Raw genomic sequence first — 21,297 nt, 5'->3', positions numbered from 1 at the left:
CCATCAGTAAATGTGAATTACATTTGTCAAAACTATGTACTAAAGTGCACAGAACTTGAAACATATAGTGAATTCGGGAGGTAGCTCCGACCGGGACTCAAGCCCAGATCTAGTGACTGTGAAGCTAATACCTTACCCGTTATGCCAAGAGGTCCAAATCTCTTGACGAGGTCACTAGGTGTTGGCTTAATATACTGTAACTACTATATGTTTATGTTGAGGACAAATATTGCATTTTTTTAAATGTTTGTTTTCCTGTAGCTAGTGCAAACACGACGATGCCGACGTTATTGCAGTTAGCATTCCCATAGAGATGGCATGGATGTTTAGCTTGCTAGCGCATGTTGACTGTATCTAATGGTCGTTATCCACACACCTTGTTGCAAGGCTAGATATGTTCACCTTATGTATCCCGACAAGGGCATATTTATTGCAATTGTTTTTCAACTTCCGGTACATTGACAAACAGGGAGGAGATGTCCTGAAAAGAAACTACATTTATCAAAAATATTAAATCAAATGCACATAATCTGAAAGATAATGTTTATTCTCTGTTGAGGAAAAAATTCTTAGATGATGTCTAATGTTGACACCAAATAAGATCCTACATGATTTAACAACCGTCTTAAATGGGTCTCTGATGAGTCAATATGTTGACCAGTATCCTGTGGTATGTTGCAGTGGGAGAAGTGACCCCAAACCTCCACTGAAGAGAAGAAAGAGCATCTAGGAACCTCCACTTAGTGAGTTATGTTGGGCGGGGTCAGGAGAAACTCATCAAGTTGGCTTCATGTGTAGAACAAGATCAGATCTACTGTCCACTGAACTGTGGTGTGTGTCACGGTGAACATGGGGAATAAGCGGTCAGCGTCTGGTCCTGTCTACTGGGTCTAGAGAAGGAGGGGGAGGGACGTCTGTAAAGGTCTTGATGAAATTTAGAACAAAATTCCAAACCAAGGTAGATTAGTGACCTTGCCCTGCACACTTTTAGGATGGATAGGCTTGCTAGGGGTGTTGTGTCAGGTAGGCTGGACGACCTGGGAGAGTCAGAGACGGAGAACTCTAAAGATGAGGGAGACTTTTACTCAGTGTTGGAGAAGGTTTACTATTGGCAGAGAGAGAACGACACTGTACTCACCCCACAACATTGATATGTTTTAATCAATCCAAGTGCACAGACATACTGTATGTTTCATGTTTAAACTTGAAACATATCTCTACAGTGAAGGAATGATGAGTGATGCACGTGTTTATTGTTCAATGCTTGTTACTTGAACAGTACTTATGAAATTAGTCAAACGTACTGTATATCAATAAATCCATGGTAACAGAAAATACATTTATTTCCATGACAGAGTTAAAAAGTGATTTTGGACTGACCAATGTAGATAGTTTCAAATACATGCAACGTAAAAGTTGCATATCACAAATTGTTGATTTAAAATCTTTTGGACATCAGAGCAACCTTGAGGGAATCCTATTTGAGTCAGAAAAGGGTGTTCATATGACAGGGAAGATATAAAAAACCTTGCAGAGAGAATATCCAACTGACAATCTCTTAGGAAAAAAATATAAACTATTGGAACCAAGACTTGAAAATAACTGATGTTGGCACAAGATGGAGGGAAAGTTGGAGCGTAACTAATTAAATGACAGTTCATGAAAATGTACACTTATTCCAGTATAAAGTCATGTATATAATTTATTATACAAGAGACAAAATTCACACATTTTACAGCACAACAGCAGTGTAAAACGAATAATGACTCATTAATCAATTCTTTTTGGGAATGCTATAAAATCCAGAATTTGTGGGCAGAACTAGAAAGTTGGTTATCAGAAGCATTACAAACTTTTACTTTGAATCCGCATGTCTGCATTTTTCAAGACACTGCATATGAGGGTGTACTGAGATACACAATGGCCTGGACAATACACTTCTCTACACTTCTCTCTCACTCATCTTGAAAAAACATATACTAAAAACTGGCAAGTCAATCAATCCGCCATCATTGACACAATTGGAAAATCGAATGATTTCATATTAAACATTGAAAGTGCGTGCGGAGAGAAACAAAAAATGGTGCAGTTTCAGGACGTGGCGGAAAGTGATTCGGGTTCTGGAGATAGGGGTGGGTGATGTGGTTGATGTTTGTATGATGTTGTCATTTGTATGTGTATGTGCTGTATTGTTTATAAAATATAAAATACAATCTTGCAACAACAAAAAATAAAAGTGGTCCAACCTCCAGAGAGTCAATGTGTTGAGCAGCGCTGTGTGTTGTGTTCCAGTGGGAGGAGACAGCAGCAGTCCAGACTCCCCAGTGTGTCTGAGCTGAGACTGGTGCTGCTGTGGAGGACTGAGGGTGGGAGGAGTGCAGCAGGAAACACCGTCCTGGTCAGAGAGGAGTTTTGGGCCCAGGCCAGCCCCTCTGCAGTGACCCAGAGGAGTGTGAGGAGAGGCCGGATGTGTGTGGGACACGGTTGGTGCTGGTGGATAACGACGTTAAGCAAAATTATAAGCAAAATTACGCAGACATTAGCGCAGTTAGCATTCCTATAAAGATAACATTGATGGTTAGCTAGCTAGCGAAATGTGACACAACAGTTATCCACATAAACAATATTTCCATTGTTTTAGTCCTTTGTTAATCGTATTCTGTCTCTAGCAACTTTGTCCTTTCAAGCATTACTCTTTGATTGAAAAGGGAAATAGATACACTAGAGTGTGGTGTCAGGAAAATAACCTCACACTCAACGTCAACAAAACTAAGGAGATGATTGTGGACTTCAGGAAACAGCAGAGGGAACACCCCCCTATCCACATCGATGCAACAGTAGTGGAGAGGGTAGTAAGTTTTAAGTTCCTCGGGCATACACATCACAGACAAACTGAATTGGTCCACTCACACAGACAGCATCGTGAAGAAGGCGCAGCAGCGCCTCTTCAACCTCAGGAGGCTGAAGAAATTTGGCTTGTCACCAAAAGCACTCACAAACTTCTACAGATGCACAATCGAGAGTATCCTGGCAGGCTGTATCACCGGCTGGTACGGCAACTGCTCCGCCCACAACCGTAAGGCTCTCCAGAGGGGAGTGAGGTCTGCACAACGCATCACCGGGGGCAAACTACCTGCCCTCCAGGACACCTACACCACCCAATGTTACAGGAAGGCCATAAAGATCATCAAGGACAACAACCACCCGAGCCACTGCCTGTTCACCCCGCTATCATCCAGAAGGCGAGGTCAGTACAGGTGCATCAAAGCTGGGACCGAGAGACTGAAAAACAGCTTCTATCTCAAGGCCATCAGACTGTTAAACATCCACCACTAACATTGAGTGGCTGCTGCCAACACACTGACACTGACTCAACTCCAGCCACTTTAATAATGGGAATTGATGGGAAATGATGTAAAATATATCACTAGCCACTTTAAACAATGCTACCTAATATAATGTTACATACCCTACATTATTCATCTCATATGCATACGTATATACTGTACTCTATATCATCTTTATGTAATACATGTATCACTAGCCACTTTAACTATGCCACTTTGTTTACATACTCATCTCATATGTATATACTGTACTCGATACCATCTACTGTATCTTGCCTATGCTGCTCTGTACCATCACTCATTTATATATCTTTATGTACATATTCTTTATCCCCTTACACTGTGTATAAGACAGTAGTTTTGGAATTGTTAGCTAGATTACTTGTTGGTTATTACTGCATTGTCGGAACTAGAAGCACAAGCATTTCGCTACACTGGCATTAACATCTGCTAACCATGTGTATGTGACAAATACAATTTGATTTGATTTGGATACAGTCTTAATGCGCTAGCTAACTAACCATTCATGTTTTCTCTATGGGAATGTTAACTGTGTTAATGTCTTAAGGCAGTTAACTCACTGTTCCTCGGGCGCCGAAGACGTGGATAATATATGCCATTTAGCAGATGCTTTTATCCAAAGCGACTTACAGTCATGTGTGCATACATTCTACGTATGGGTGATCCCGGGAATCGAACCCACTACCCTGGCGTTACAAGCGCCATGCTCTACCAACTGAGCTACAGAAGGGCCACATGGATGTCGATTATGGCAGCCCCCCGCACCTCTGGGTTAAATGTGGAAGACACATTTCAGTTGAAGGCATTCAGTTGTACAACTGACTACGTAACCTCCATTACATTGATTTACATTGACTAAGATGGCACCGGAGAAGATGGCTGCCGTTTCAATGGCTCTTAACCAACCATGCTATTTTGCTTGCTTTTTTGGCAACTTATTTTGTACATAATGTTGCTGCTACCGTCTCTTTTGACTGAAAAGACCTTCTGGAAATCAGAACAGCGATTACTCACCTTGAACTGGACGAAGAATTTCTCTTTAATGAGTCAGACGAGAGGGATTTACTCCAGGCACCTGAACAGGCCCTCATCCCCATCATTCGCAGGATAAAACGACAGAAAATATATCTCGAAAAGAGATCAGGTGCCTTGTGAGGATTCGCGGACAAGTGGCTAATCTGTTCATGCCATCTGTACTACTGGCCAACGTACAATCGGCAGAAAATAAATTGGGCGAGCTAAAAGTGTCACACCCTGATCTGTTTCACCTGTCCTTGTGATTTACCACCCCCTCCAGGTGTCGCTTGTTTTCTCCAGTGTATTTATCCCCGTGTTTTCTGTCTCTCTGAGTCAGTTCGTCGTGTATGTGACAAGTCAACCAGCATTTTTTCTCATTCACCTGCCTTTGCTATTCACCTTTTTCTAGTCCTCCCGGTTTTGGCCCTTGCCTGTTTCTGGACACTGTACACACCTGCCTGACCATTCTGCCTGCCTTGACCTCGATCCTGTCTGCCACTCTGTACCTCCTGGACTCTGAACTGGTTTTGACCGTTTGCCTGTCCACGACCATTCTCTTGCCTACTCCTTTTTGGATTATTGAATTTAGACTCCAACCATCTGCCTCCTGTTTCTGCATCTGGGTCTCACCTTTTGTCATGATAGTACGAACTGGCCATGACAGACAAAGCAGACTTGGACCAGCTTCACCACGCTGTCTCCCTGCAGGGAGCCACCATTGGGAGACGTGAGGAGCTGTTACAGGATAATATATGCCATGTAGCAGACGCTTTTATCCAAAGCGACTTACAGTCATGTGTGTATACATTCTACGTATGGGTGGTCCCGGGGATCGAACCCACTACCCTGGCGTTACAAGCGCCTTGCTCTACCAACTGAGCTACAGAAGGACCACTGAGCTACAGAAGGACCAGGATCTTCTGGAAGGGCTTTGTTCCCTGACAGAATGCCACGACCAAGGGTTTAAGGCTACTATGGAGCTAATTAAGGAGTTAACTCATCTGCCATCTCTGAGAGACCCCATTTTTTTTGCTTTTAGTGGTGAGTTGGTACAGCCTACCCCGGTTCCCCGAGAACTCTGCTTACCTCCTCCGGAGCGATATTCTGGAGATCCTGGTACCTGTCGGGCTTTATTTTTCAGTGCTTGCTTATTTTTGAGCTGCAGCCATCTTCTTTCCCTTCGGACCGATCGAAGATAATGTATATATTATTACGCTAATGTCAGGAAGGGCGCTCCCCTGGGCCATGGCTGTTTGGGAGCAACAATCCACCCTTTGTTGTCATCTGGGGGAATTCATGGTCGGAGGTGAGGAAGGTATTCGAGTCTCCAGTGTCCGGGAGAGAGGTGGCCAGTAAACTTCTTGATTTACGTCAAAACTCCCGTAGTGTAGCAGACAACGTGGTTGATTTTCGCACGTTGGCCACCGAGAGACTCCGGATTCCAGGCACTCTCTTCGATACCTTTCTTCACGGATTATCTGAGGTGGTAAAATAATTGGCGGTGGATCTCGACTCCCTCATTGCCCTAACCATTGAAATTGATGGACACTTAAGAGAACGCAGGAATGAGATGTTTTTGTTCCCTGGCCTCGGGCACACTCGTTCACCCGCTATGGCTCGCTCACCTTCGAAGGAATCCGGAAGTTCCCGAAGGCAGTTTCCCAGAGAGGATCCGAAGCCACGCGAGCTCCCTCGTGAATTATCAATGATGGGTGAGTTGGATTCTCCTGAGCCTATGCAATTGGGAAGAGCTAGGTTATCGGTTGAGGAACACTCACGTAGGCTGAATTGCAACTGTTGTCTGTACTGTGGAGGGGCAGGACATTACATAGCTACCTGCCCTGTTAGAAAACCCCATGTCTCTGGTGGGTACAAGTCATTTGGTGAGTCAGATTGGGAGTTCCCTAATTCCCATCACCCGCACACCTTTTTGTGCTTGTGCTGTGGGGAGACCAATCTAAGTCTCTCCGAGTGCTTATTGACTCTGGGGCAGATGAAAGCTTTATGGATGCTACTATTGCTTCTGATCTAGGTATTCCCATTCAATCTCTCTTGTTTCCCAGGGATGCTAGGGCACTGGACGGTGCTAGGGCACTGAACAGTCACTCATTGTACTGTGCCCATTCAAATACGGATTTCCGGTAACCACAGTGAGACCATACAGTTCCTCCTCATTGCATCTCCCCATGTTCCTGTTGTCTTGGGGTTTTCCTGGCTCCAAAAACTTTACCCTGTTATTCACTGGACCACAAGCTCCATCATGGGTTGGAGCCCATTTTGCCATTTCCATTCTTCAAGCAGTACAGCCTTCCCCTAGACGTCTTCCTCAGGATGAGACCAAGGCTATGGAGTAGTACATAGAGGAGTCTCTGGCAACTGGGGCTGTCCGTCTGTCTGCGTCTCCTGCCGGCGCAGGGTTTTCCTTTGTGCTTACGTGCATTGACCAGGGACTGAATGACATTACTATCAAAAATCATTACCCCCACCACTCCTCTCCTCAGCTTTTGAACCTCTCCAGGGGGCCACCATTTTTTCCAAGTTGGAACTTCGGAATGCCTACCACCTGGTTTGGATACATGAAGGGGGTGAGTGGAAGACAGCCCTCAACACAGCCAGTGGACATTATGAGTATCAGGTTATGCTGTTTGAAATTTGTGGTTGAGGTGGATGGCCATCCTGTCCCAGCGATCTGCCCAGGACCAAAAGATTAATCCCTGTGCCTTCCTGTCCCATCGTCTCAATTCTGCAGAGAGGAACTACGACGTAGGCAACTGAGAACTCCTGTCAGTCAAGAGTGGGCGTTGGAAGAGTGGAGGCACTGGCTGGAAGGAGCAGAACAGCCATTCTTGGTCTGGACCGACCATAAAAATCTGGAATATCTCCCTACAGCCAAGCGCCTTAGCTCCAGACAGGCCCGGTGGGCTCTGTTGTTTACCAGATTCAACTTCACCATTTCCTACCGCCCAGGGTCCGAAAATGTGAAGCCTGACGCTCTCTCGCCTATACAGTTCCTCTGTCACATCCTCGGTCACCGAAACCATTCTCCCTACCTCATGCCTAGCAGCCACAGTAGATGGCTGGAGTTGAGACCCTGGTTCGCAAAGCACAATGCTCCCAGACTGGACCTGAAAGGGGCCCGGGTAACTGGCTGTTTGTCCCCAACTCAGTCCGGTCCCGGGTCCTGGAATGGGCTCATTCCTCCTGGCTAACCTGTCACCCTGGTTCCCACCGGACCCTAGCCTTCCTTCAACAATGTTTCTGGTGGCCTACAATGGTTCCTGACGTCTCTGCCTTTGTCGCCTTATGCACGTGTGCGCTCAGAACAAGACTTCACGGCAAGCTCCTTCTGGCCTTCTTCAGCATCTACCGGTCCCTCATCGTCCCTGGTCCCATATCTCTCTGGACTTTGTCACTGGGCTTCCCCTGTCTGATGGCAACACCGTCATTCTGACAGTGGTGGATTGGTTTTCTAAGGCCGCTCATTTCATCCCTCTCCATAAACTATCGTCTGCCACGGAGATGACCCAGCTCATGGTGCAGCACGTCTTCCAGATCCATGGTCTCCCGGTGGATATGATGTCCGACTGGGGTCCTCAATTCTCATCTCAGTTTTGGAAGGCGTTCTGCATATTGGGGCATCGGCCAGTCTATCCTCCAGATTCCATCCCCAATCTGACGGCCAGTTGGAGAGAGCTAATCAGGACATGGAGACCGCCTTAAGATGCCTGATCTCAACCAACCCCATTACCTGGAGCCGTCAACTGTTCTGGATGGAGTATGCCCAGAACACCCTTCCCTGTTCTGCCACGGGACTCTCCCCTTTCGAATGCTCAATGGGGTATCAGCCTCCACTCTTCCCGGAACAAGAGCAGGAGGTCAGCGTACCCTCAGAGCCAGGTATCGTTGACAAGCGGACCGTCGCCGGACCCCAGCTCCCTGCTACTGCTTTGGGCAGAGGGTATGGCTTTTCACTCTTGATCTGCCCCTTCGGGTGGAGTCCCACAAGCTGTCTCCCTGTTTCATTGGTCCTTTTCCCATCTCTAGAGTCCTGAGGCATGATAAGAAGCACATATATCCTACCAATGGAACACTCAAAACTGTAATATCTTATGTTTCACCGAGTCGCGGCTGAACAACGACATGAATAACATACAACTGGTGGGTTATACAATGCTTCGGCAGGATAGAACAACAGCCTCTGGTAAGACAAGGGGTGACGGTCTATGTATATTTGTAAACAACAGCTGGTGCACGATATCTAAGGAAGTCTCGAGGTTTTGCTCGCTTGAGGTAGAGTTTTCTCATGATGAGCTGTAGACCACACTATCTACCTAGACAGATTTCATCTGTATTTTTCGTTGCCGTCTACATACAACCACAGATGGATACTGGCACTATGACCACACTCAATGAGCTGTATACATCCATAAGCAAACAGTTACATTTTCATTCAGAGGCAGCGTTCCTAGTGGTCAGGGACTTTAATGCAGGGAAACTGAAATCCGTTTTTACCAAATTTCTATCAGTATTTAAACGTGCAACCAGAGGGAAAAAAAAATCTAGACCACCTTTACTCCACATACAGAGACTCGTGCAAAGCTCTCCCTCGCGCACTCCATTTGGCAAATCTGACCATAATACTATCCTCCTGATTCCTGCTTACAAGCATAAAGTAAAGCAGGAAGCACCAGTGACCCAATAAAAAAGTGGTCAGATGAAGCAGATGAGGGACTGTTTCACTAGTACAGACTCCAATATGTTCTGGGATTCCTCCAATGGCATTGAGGAGTCCACCACATCAGTCACTGGCTTCATCAATAAGTGCATCAATGACGTCGTCCCCACAGTGACTGTACGTACATACCCCAACCAGAAGCCATTGATTACAGGCAACATCCGCACTGAGCTAAAGGCAAGAGCTGTCGCTTTCAAGGAGTGGGACTCTAACCCGGAAGCTTATAAGAAATGCACTCCCATGAACCATCAAGCAGGCAAAGTGTCAATACAGGACTAAGATCAAATTGTACTACACCGGCTCCGACACTCTTCTGATGTGGCAGGGCTTGCAAACCATTACAGACTACAAAGGGTGATTCCCTCAGCCGAGAGCTGCTCAGTGACTCTAGCCTACCAGACAAGCTGAACTACTTCTATGAGTAGTGAGTAAGTTCTTGAAAGAGGTCAACATTCACAAGGCTGCATGACCAAACAGATTACCAGGATGTGTACTGCGAGAATGTGCTGACCAACTGGCATGTGTTTTCACTCACGTTTGTAGCCATGAAGTGCTTTGAAAGGCTGGTCATGGCTCACATCAACACCATTAACAGAAACCCTAGACCCACTCCAATTTGCATAAGGCCCTAACTGATCCACAGATGCACTCCACACTGCCCTTACCCACCTGGACACAAGGAACACCTATGTGAGAATGTTATTCATTGACTACAGCTCAGCGTTCAACACCATAGTGCCCTCAACGCTCATCAATAAGCTAATGATTGGGGACACTGCCCTGTGTAGGGTGCCGTCTTCGGATGGGACGTTAAACAGGTGTCCTGACTCTCTGAGGTCATTAAAGATCCCATGGCACTTATCGTAAGAGTAGGGGTGTTAACCCCGGTGTCCTGGCTAAATTCCCAATCTGGCCCTCAACCCATCATGGTCACCTAATAATCCCCAGTTTCCAATTGGCTCATTAATCCCCCTCCTCTCCCCTGTAACCATTCCACAGGTCGTTGCTGCAAATGAGAACATGTTGTCAGTCAACATACCTGGTAAAATAACGGATAAATAAATAAATAAATAAATAAATAAATAAAGGACCCTGGGACTAAACACCTCCCTCTGCAACTTGATCCTGGACTTCCTGACGGGCCACTCCCAGGTGGTAAGGGTAGGTAACAACACATCCGCCACGCTGATCCTCAACACAGGGGCCCCTCAGGGGTGTGTGCCCAGTCCCCTCCTGTACTCCCTGTTCACTCATGACTGCATGGCCAGGCACGACTCCAACACCATCATTAAGGTTGCCGATGACACAACAGTGGTAGGCTTGATAACCAACAACGACGACACAGCCTATATGGAGGAGGTCAGAGACCTGGCCGTGTGGTGCAAGGACAACAACTTCTCCCTCAACGTGATCAAGACAAAGGAGATGATTGTGGAATATACAGGAAATGGCGAGCTGCCCCCATTTTCATCGACGTGGCTGTAGTGGAGCAGGTTGAGAGCTTCAAGTTCCTTGGTGTCCACATCACCAACAAACTAGCATAGTCCAAGCACACCAAGACAGCCGTGAAGAGGGCACGACAAAACCTATTCTCCCTCAGGAGACTGAAGATTTAGCTTGGGTCCTCAGATCCTCAAAATGTTCTACAGCTGCACCATCGAGAGCATCCTGACTGGTTGCATCACTGTCTGGTATGGCAACTGCTCGGCCTCCAACCGCAAGGCACTACAGATGATAGTGCGTATGACCCACAACATCACTGTGGCCATAGACCTCTGTACCAGGCAGTGTCAGAGGAAGGCCCTAAAAATTGCCAAAGACTCCAGCCACCCTAGTCATAGTCTGTTCTCTCTGCTACCGCACGGGAAGTGGTACTGAAGCAACAAGTCTAGGTCCAAGAGGCTTCTAAACAGCTTCTACCCCCAAGACATAAGACTGCTGAACACCTAATCAAATGGCTACCCAGACTATTTGCACTGCCCACCCCCCCCTTTTACACCGCTGCTACTCTCTGTTATTATCTATGCATTGTCATTTTAATAACTCTACCTACATGTACAGTTGAAGTTGGAAGTTTACATACACCTTAGCCAAATACATTTAATCTCAGCTTTTCACGAATTATAACATTTAATCCAAGTAAAACTCCCTGTATTCAGTCAGTTAGGATCACCACTTCATTTTAAGAATATGAAATGTCAGAATAATAGTAGAGAGAATTATTTATTACATTTTATTTCAGATTTTATTTCATTCAGTACATTCCCAGTGGGCCAGAAGTTTACATACACTCAATTAGTATTGTGTAGCATTGCCTTTAAATTATTTAACTTGGGTCAAACGTTTTGGGTAGCTTTCCACAAGCTTCACACAATAAGGGGGGAATTTTGGCCCATTCCTCCTGACAGAGCTGCTGTAAATGAAACAGGTTTGTAGGCCTCCTTGCTCGCACATGCTTTTTCAGTTCTGTCCACACATTTTCTATAGGATTAAGTTCAAGGCTTTGTGGTGGCCACTCCAATACCTTGACTTTGTTGTCCTTAAGCCATCTTGCCACAACTTTGGAAGTATGCTTGTGGTCATTGTCCATTTGGAAGACCCATTTGCGACCAAGCTTTAACTTCCTGACTGATTTCCTGAGATGTTACTTCAATATATCCACATAATTTTGCTTCCTCATGATGCCATCTATTTTGTGAAGTGCTTCAGTCCCTCCGGCAGCAAAGCACCCCTACAACATGATGCTGCCACGCCGTGCTTCACGGTTGGAAGGGTGTTCTCCGGCTTGCAAGCCTCCCCCTTTTCATCCAAACAAAATGATTGTCATTATGGCCAAACAGTTATATTTCTGTTTCATCTGACCAGAGGACATTTCTCCAAAAAGTACGATCTTTGTCCTCATTTGCAGTTGCAAACCGTAGTCTGGCTTTTTTATGGCGGTTTTGGAGCAGTGGCTTTTTCCTTGCTGAGCAGCCTTTCAGGTTATGTCGATATAGGACTTGTTTTTCTGTGGATATAGATACTTTTGTACCTGTTTCCTCCAGCACCTTCACAAGGTCCTTTGCTGTTGTTCTGGGATTGATTTGAATTTTTCCCACCAAAGTACGTGAATCTCTAGGAGACAGAACGCATCTCCTTCCTGAGAAGTATAACGGCTACTTGGTCCCATGGGGTTTATACTTGCGTACGATTGTTTGTACAGACGAACGTGGTACCTTCAGGCGTTTGGAAATTGCAACCCAAGGATGAACCAGACTTGTGGAGGTCTTGGCTGATTGTTTTTGATTTTCCCATGATGTCAAGCAAAGTGGCACTGAGTTTGAAGGTAGGCCTTGAAATACATCCACAGATACACCTCCAATTGACTAAAATGATGTCAATTAGACATTTACATTTTTATTTAATTTATTTAATTAGCCTATCAGAAGCTTCTAAAGCCATTACATAATTTTCTGGTTTAAAGGCACAGCCAACTCAGTGTATGTAAACTTCTGACCCACTTGGATTGTGATTGAGTGAATGATAAGGGAAATAATCTGTCTGTAAACAATTGTTGTAAAAATTACTTATGCCATGCAACCTAGGTGTAAGTAAACTTCCGACTTCAACTGTACATATTACCTCAATCTCCTTGAAAAACTGGTGCCCCCGCACACTGACTCTGTACCAGTAACCCATGTGTATATAGTCTCACTATTGTTATTTTACTGCTGCGCTTTAACTACTTTTTACTTTAATTTCTTATTTTTATTCATATTTTTTCAACTGCATTATTGCTTGTAAGTAAGCACTTCACTGTAAGGTCTACCTGTTGTATTCAGCATTTCACTGTAAGGTCTACCTGTTGTATTCGGCATTTCACTGTAAGGTCTACCTGTTGTATTCGGCATTTCACTGTAAGGTCTACCTGTTGTATTCGGCATTTCACTGTAAGGTCTACCTGTTGTATTCGGCATTTCACTGTAAGGTCTACCTGTTGTATTCGGCGCATGTGGCTAATAACATTTGATTTGATTTGATCACTACAGAGGGTAGTGCGTACAGCCCAGTACATCACTCGGGCCAAGCTTCCTGCAATCCAGGACCTATATAATAGGCGGTGTCAGAGGAAAGCCCATAAAATTGTCAGAGACTCCAGTCACCCAAGTCATAGACTGTTTTCTCTGCTACCCCACGGCAAGCGATGCTGGAGCGCCAAGTCAGGACCAAAAGGCTCCTTAACAGCTTCTACCCCCAAGCCATAAGACTGCTGAACAGCTTCTACCCCCAAGCCATAAGACTGCTGAACAGCTTCTACCCCCAAGTCACAAGACTGCTGAACAGCTTCTACCCCCAAGCCATAAGACTGCTGAACAGCTTCTACCCCCAAGTCATAAGACTGCTGAACAGCTTCTACCCCCAAGCCATAAGACTGCTGAACAGCTTCTACCCCCAAGCCATAAGACTGCTGAACAGCTTCTACCCCCAAGCCATAAGACTGCTGAACAGCTTCTACCCCCAAGCCATAAGACTGCTGAACAGCTTCTACCCCCAAGTCATAAGACTGCTGAACAGCTTCCCCCAAGTCATAAGACTGCTGAACAGCTTCTACCCCCAAGCCATAAGACTGCTGAACAGCTTCTACCCCCAAGCCATAAGACTGCTGAACAGCTTCTACCCCCCCATAAGACTGCTGAACAGCTTCTACCCCCATAAGACTGCTGAACAGCTTCTACCCCCAAGCCATAAGACTGCTGAACAGCTTCTACCCCCAAGCCATAAGACTGCTGAACAGCTTCTACCCCCAAGCCATAAGACTGCTGAACAGCTTCTACCCCCAAGCCATAAGACTGCTGAACAGCTTCTACCCCCAAGCCATAAGACTGCTGAACAGCTTCTACCCCCAAGCCATAAGACTGCTGAACAGCTTCTACCCCCAAGCCATAAGACTGCTGAACAGCTTCTACCCCCAAGCCATAAGACTGCTGAACAGCTTCTACCCCCAAGCCATAAGACTGCTGAACAGCTTCTACCCCAAGCCATAAGACTGTCATAAGACAGCTGAACAGCTTCTACCCCCAAGCCATAAGACTGCTGAACAGCTTCTACCCCCAAGCCATAAGACTGCTGAACAGCTTCTACCCCCAAGCCATAAGACAGCTGAACAGCTTCTACCCCCAAGTCATAAGACTGCTGAACAGTTAATCAAATGGCCACTGGACTATTACATTGCCCCCCCACCCCCTCCATTTGTTTTGTACACTGCTGCTACTCACTGTTTATTATCTATGCACTTCACCCCTACCTACATGTACAAATTACCCTCAACTAGCCTGTACCCCCTCACAGTGACTCAGTGTATAGCTGTACCCCCTGTATATAGCCTCATTATTGTTATGTTAATTGGTTACTTTACATCTTTTATATATTTTTATACTTTAGATTAATTGTTAAATATTTTCTTAACTATTTTTGAACTGCACTGTTGGTTAAGGGCTTGTAAGCACGCATTTCACGGTAAGGTCTATACTTCTTGCATTCGGGCGCATGTGACAAATAAAGTTTGATTTGAATTATTGTTAACGCTGTCTTTTGGTGTGCTTTGGTGTGCTCATCAATGCACAAGCACCTTTTTCTCACTCGATCCTTCTGGAACAGCTTGTTTTGTTGTGGGCCATAGACATACTGTATAACCCATTGAAGGGTTTTGGTACCTCTAACCCTGGCAATTTGACTGTTATTAAACTCATGGGTAAACTAACAAAGGCTACCAGTCTTGACTTGAATGGAAACGGCCATCTATGGATTATGTGCCTACGGTTGGTATGCGGCTGTGAGTTTGCCTTTCACAACAATCAACATACAATCACGCTTCAAACATACCGTTTGGGAAAGCAAATGCTGTCCTAACTAAATGTGTTTTGTGATAGATATTTTAACATGATCATTTTTTGATTAATAAAATATTGAATCACTTGTTTTCCTCAAACGAAGGGGATGATGACACAATCTTTTCCGAGAGGGAGGGTGTTTGATTTCATTCGTCCTCAACTCGTGGCTCAGACACTTTATTCAGGATAAATGGAGTTAGGACTGGAGCAGGTTAGTTCTGAAGAATTTGTTGCCATACAAATTTACCTGGCTACAAGGTGAGCCACTTTCATGGTACCGGTTATCCTAAGTTGTAGTTCCGGCGCCGACTGAGATGGCCGCCTCGCTTCGCGTTCCTAGGAAACTATGCAGTTTTTTGTTTTTTTACGTGTTATTTCTTACATTAGTACCCCAGGTCATCTTAGGTTTCATTACATACAGTCGAGAAGAACTACTGAATATAAGATCAGCGTCAACTCACCATCAGTACGACCAAGAATATGTTTTCCGCGACGCGGATCCTGTGTTCTGCCTTACAAACAGGACAACGGAATGGATCGCATGCAGCGACCCAAGGAAACGACTCCGAAAAAGAGGGAAACGCGGCGGTGTTCTGGTCAGACTCCGAAAAAGGGCACATCGCGCACCACTTCCCAGTATTCTTCTTGCCAATGTCCAGTCTCTCGACAACAAGGTTGATGAAATCCGAGCAAGGGTGGCATTCCAGAGGGATATCAGAGACTGCAACGTTCTCTGCTTTACGGAGACATGGCTTACTGGGAAAACGCTATCCAGGGCGGTACAGCCAACGGGTTTCTCCACGCATCGCGCCGACAGAAACAAACATCTCTCTGGTAAGAAGAGTGGAGGGGGCGTATGCCTCATGACTAACGGGACATGGTGTGATGAAGGAAACATACAGGAACTCAAATCCTTCTGTTCACCTGATTTAGAATTCCTCACAATCAAATGTAGACCGCATTATCTTCCAAGAGAATTCTCTTCGATTATAATCACAGCCGTATATATCCCCCCCAAGCAGACACATCGATGGCTCTGAACGAACTTTATTTAACTCTTTGCAAACTGGAAAACATTTATCCGGAGGCTGCATTCATTGTAGCTGGGGATTTTAACAAAGCCAATCTGAAAACAAGACTCCCTAAATTTTATCAGCATATCGATTGCGCAACCAGGGGTGGTAAAACCTTGGATCACTGTTACTCTAACTTCCGCGACGCATATAAGGCCCTGCCCCGCCCCCTTTCGGAAAAGCTGACCACGACTCCATTTTGCTGATCCCTGCCTACAGGCAGAAATTAAAACAAGAGGCTCCCACGCTGAGGTCTGTCCAACGCTGGTCAGACCAAGCTGACTCTACACTCCAAGACTGCTTCCATCACGTGGACTGGGACATGTTTCGTATTGCGTCAGATGGGAATATTGACGAATACGCTGATTCGGTGTGCGAGTTCATTAGAACGTGCGTCGAAGATGTCGTTCCCATAGCAACGATAAAAACATTCCCTAACCAGAAACCGTGGATTGATGGCAGCATTCGCGTGAAACTGAAAGCGCGAACCACTGCTTTTAATCAGGGCAAGGTGTCTGGCAACATGACTGAATACAAACAGTGCAGCTATTCCCTCCGTAAGGCTATCAAACAAGCTAAGCGTCAGTACAGAGACAAAGTGGAATCTCAATTCAATGGCTCAGACACAAGAGGCATGTGGCAGGGTCTACAGTCAATCACGGACTACAAGATGAAATCCAGCCCAGTCACGGACCAGGATGTCTTGCTCCCAGGCAGACTAAATAACTTTTTTGCCCGCTTTGAGGACAATACAGTGCCACTGACACGGCCTGCAACGGAAACATGCAGTCTCTCCTTCACTGCAGCCGAGGTGATTAAGACATTTAAACGTGTTAACCCTCGCAAGGCTGCAGGCCCAGACGGCATCCCCAGCCGCGCCCTCCGAGCATGCGCAGACCAGCTGGCCGGTGTGTTTACGGACATATTCAATCAATCCCTATACCAGTCTGCTGTTCCCACATGCTTCAAGAGGGCCACCATTGTTCCTGTTCCCAAGAAAGCTAAGGTAACTGAGCTAAACGACTACCGCCCCGTAGCACTCACTTCCGTCATCATGAAGTGCTTTGAGAGACTAGTCAAGGACCATATCACCTCCACCCTACCTGACACCCTAGACCCACTCCAATTTGCTTACCGCCCAAATAGGTCCACAGACGATGCAATCTCAACCACACTGCACACTGCCCTAACCCACCTGGACAAGAGGAATACCTATGTGAGAATGCTGTTCATCGACTACAGCTCGGCATTCAACACCATAGTACCCTCCAAGCTCGTCATCAAGCTCGAGACCCTGGGTCTCGACCCCGCCCTGTGCAACTGGGTACTGGACTTCCTGACGGGCCGCCCCCAGGTGGTGAGGGTAGGCAACAACATCTCCTCCCCGCTGATCCTCAACACGGGGGCCCCACAAGGGTGCGTTCTGAGCCCTCTCCTGTACTCCCTGTTCACCCACGACTGCGTGGCCACGCACGCCTCCAACTCAATCATCAAGTTTGCGGACGACACAACAGTGGTAGGCTTGATTACCAACAACGACGAGACGGCCTACAGGGAGGAGGTGAGGGCCCTTGGAGTGTGGTGTCAGGAAAATAACCTCACACTCAACGTCAACAAAACTAAGGAGATGATTGTGGACTTCAGGAAACAGCAGAGGGAACACCCCCTATCCACATCGATGGAACAGTAGTGGAGAGGGTAGCTAGTTTTAAGTTCCTCGGCATACACATCACAGACAAACTGAATTGGTCCACTCACACTGACAGCGTCGTGAAGAAGGCGCAGCAGCGCCTATTCAACCTCAGGAGGCTGAAGAAATTCGGCTTGTCACCAAAAGCACTCACAAACTTCTACAGATGCACAATCGAGAGCATCCTGGCGGGCTGTATCACCGCCTGGTACGGCAACTGCTCTGCCCTCAACCGTAAGGCTCTCCAGAGGGTAGTGAGGACTGCACAACGCATCACCGGGGGCAAACTACCTGCCCTCCAGGACACCTACACCACCCGTTGTTACAGGAAGGCCATAAAGATCATCAAGGACATCAACCACCCGAACCACTGCCTGTTCACCCCGCTATCATCCAGAAGGCGAGGTCAGTACAGGTGCATCAAAGCTGGGACCGAGAGACTGAAAAACAGCTTCTATCTCAAGGCCATCAGACTGTTAAATAGCCACCACTAACATTGAGTGGCTGCTGCCAACACACTGTCATTGACACTGACCCAACTCCAGCCATTTTAATAATGGGAATTGATGTAAATATATCACTAGCCACTTTAAACAATGCTACCTTATATAATGTTACTTACCCTACATTATTCATCTCATATACATATGTATATACTGTACTCTACAACATCGACTGCATCCTTATGTAACACATGTATCACTAGCCACTTTAACTATGCCACTTTGTTTACTTTGTCTACACACTCATCTCATATGTATATACTGTACTCGATACCATCTACTGTATGCTGCTCTGTACCATCACTCATTCATATATCCTTATGTACATGTTCCTTATCCCCTTACACTGTGTATAAGACAGTAGTTTTGGAATTGTTAGTTAGATTACTTGTTGGTTATCACTGCATTGTCGGAACTAGAAGCACAAGCATTTCGCTACACTCGCATTAACATCTGCTAACCATGTGTATGTGACAAATAAAATTTGATTTGATTTGATTTGATTTGAGCTGACCAGAGTTACCTCGCTTACTCCTTCAACCTGATTTGTAGTATAGGGCTCATGACAAAGCACTCTCTGTTGCCATCTCCTTGGTCCCACCTCTATAGCACTGTTCTCCCAGTTCACCCCCCAACAAGCTGATCGCTGTGTCTGTGAACACACACACACACACACACACACACACACACACACACACACACACACACACACACACACACACACACACACACACACACACACACACACACACACACACACACACACAACCACTATCTACAAACAATTAACAAACCAATCAGTAATTAGGAATTGATGATTCATCAAAATGAGATGGTAATTGAGTACTGAATGACTCCAACTACTTAATCAGCTTATTGATATGCCACACCTGTCAGGTGGATGGACTGTTTGAGAGAAATAAGCTTTTAGTGCGTATAGAACATTTCTGGGATCTGTTATTTCAGCTCATGAAACATGGGACCAACACTTTACACGTGGAGTTTATATTTTTGTTCTGTGGAGATTCCCTGTATGTGAGGACACTATAAACCCTGACCTTTATAGCCCAGGAGTTAGATTGGCTGCCCTAATCATAGATGTAAGTAGAGTTTCCTGTCTACCATGAGTAATTGGGAATCAGTGTGCGTGTGTCAGTGCTCAACAGGCCTCTACTCACTCTTTGAGGTGTCTATGGACATGATGCCACACGTCTCTATGGGGCCAAATCATTTGGGAGGGGGGGGATCATTGCTAAAGTTCTTTAGAACCTTCAGGGAAGTTGCATTCACTGTGCAATCTGAGTTCACACATTGTTCAGAATAACTGCTGCCGACTGTCAAAAAAGGCCCTTTAGGAGAAATGAAACAAGCAGATTGTAGAGCTTCCTTTGTTCACAATTGTTCGCAATTTACTTTGATAATGAGTTCCTGATTCTCAGAGATGGATTGCATACTGAGAGAGAAATACAGAGAGGGAGGGAGGGAGGAAGTAGAAAGAGAGACAGGGAGGGAGAGAGGGACACAAAGATCCCAGCTAGCAACAAACGTTCTGAAAGCTTGAGAGAATGCTCTGAATATGTTTGTTTCCAACATAATGGCCCTAACGCTTATACGCGAGTGAAGTTCTGGTAGTGAGGACACTACCAGAACTTTGTCTGAGCCTACGACCACACATAGTGGTACTTAATCGGCAGGCCTAGATCCTACCACACTGAGGAGCAAAGATGTCTGACAATCGTTTACGACCTAACATTTTTCCCACAACTTAAATGTTGTCTGGGACGGCAAAATCGTGGCATAAGATGGCTAAAATCGTACAGGCTATTATTAAGGCCTTAACTTCTTGACGCTACCCATCCCTTAAGCGGGATAATTGTCATCAGTAACCTCTGAATAGCATAGCGCCACAGTCAAATAATATTACTAAAAATATTCATATTCATGAAATCATAAGTGCAATATTGCAAAACACAGCTTAGCCTTTTGTTAATCCCCCTGTCGTCTCAGATTTTGAAATTATGCTTTACAGCAAAAGCAATCAAAGCGTTTGTGTAAGTTTATCGATCGCATGACAAAACATTAAGTACACTTAGCATCAGGTAGCTTGGTCACGAAAATCAGAAAAGCAATCAAATTAATCGTTTACCTTTGATGATCGTCGGATGTTTTCACTCATGAGACTCCCAGTTACACAACAAATGTTCCTTTTGTTCCATAAAGATTATTTTTATATCCAAAATACCTCTGTTTGTTTGGCGCATTATGTTCAGAAATCCACAGGAAAGAGCGGTCACGACAACTCAGACAAATACCAAATAATATCCGTAATGTCCACAGAAAAAGTCAAATGTTTTTTATAATCAATCCTCAGGTTGTTTTTAAAATATATAATCGATAATATATCAACCGCAATGTCTTTATCAGTAGGAGAGGGAAAAACAATAGCTGTCCAAACTCTGTTGCGCGAGCTAAACTCATGTGACCACCTGACGCGATGTGATCTTTCTGGCTCATTTTTCAACATAAAAGCCTGAAACTATATCTGAAGACTGTTGACACCTTGAGGAAGCGATAGGAAAAGTAATCTAGTTGATCTCCCTTTAAATGGAGCAATGGGAAGCTATGGAACGTGGAGTTTTCAAAATAGAAGCCACTTCCTGGTTTGATTTTTCTCAGGGTTTCGCCTGCAATATCAGTTCTGTTATACTCACAGACAATATTTTGACAGTTTTGGAAACTTTGGTGTTTTCTATCATAATCTGTCAATTATATGAATATTCTAGCATCTGGTCTTGAGAAATAGGCCGTTTACTTTGGAAATTTTATTTTTCCAAACATAAAAATAGTGCCCCCTAGCTTCAAGATTAAACAGCATGGTCATTACACAAGTGTACCTTGTGCTGGGGAAAATAAAAGGCCATTCTAAAATGTGCGGTTTTGTCACACAACACAATGCCATTGATGTCTCAAGTTTAGTTAATTTCTCTACCATAAGCCGCCTCCAACGTTGTTTTAGAGAATTTAGCAGTACGTCCAACCGG

Source organism: Oncorhynchus gorbuscha, linkage group LG20, assembly GCF_021184085.1.
Source record: "Oncorhynchus gorbuscha isolate QuinsamMale2020 ecotype Even-year linkage group LG20, OgorEven_v1.0, whole genome shotgun sequence".
NCBI lineage: Eukaryota > Metazoa > Chordata > Actinopteri > Salmoniformes > Salmonidae > Oncorhynchus > Oncorhynchus gorbuscha.
Note: the sequence above shows the minus strand (reverse complement) of the source record.